Source organism: Glycine max, chromosome 4 (genome assembly GCF_000004515.6).
Source record: "Glycine max cultivar Williams 82 chromosome 4, Glycine_max_v4.0, whole genome shotgun sequence".
Lineage (NCBI taxonomy): Eukaryota > Viridiplantae > Streptophyta > Magnoliopsida > Fabales > Fabaceae > Glycine > Glycine max.
The window spans coordinates 3,870,650-3,870,885 of NC_016091.4; positions in this window are offsets into that span (position 1 = coordinate 3,870,650).

Genomic DNA, 236 nt, shown 5'->3' on the forward strand with positions numbered 1-236 from the left:
TTGTATTAAAAAAATAATTCCTTCTTTCGAAAGAAGGTTCTTTCGGAAGAACAAATTTTTCATCCGGAAGAACCTTCTTCCGGAAAGTTTTCGAAAGAAGGTTCTTCCGGTAGAACAATTTATTCATCCGGAAGAAGGTTCTTCCGGATGAACAATTTGTTCTACCGGAAGAACCTTCTTCTGGAAACTTTTCGGAAGAACCTTCTTCCGGAAGAACAACAATTTGTTCTTCCGGA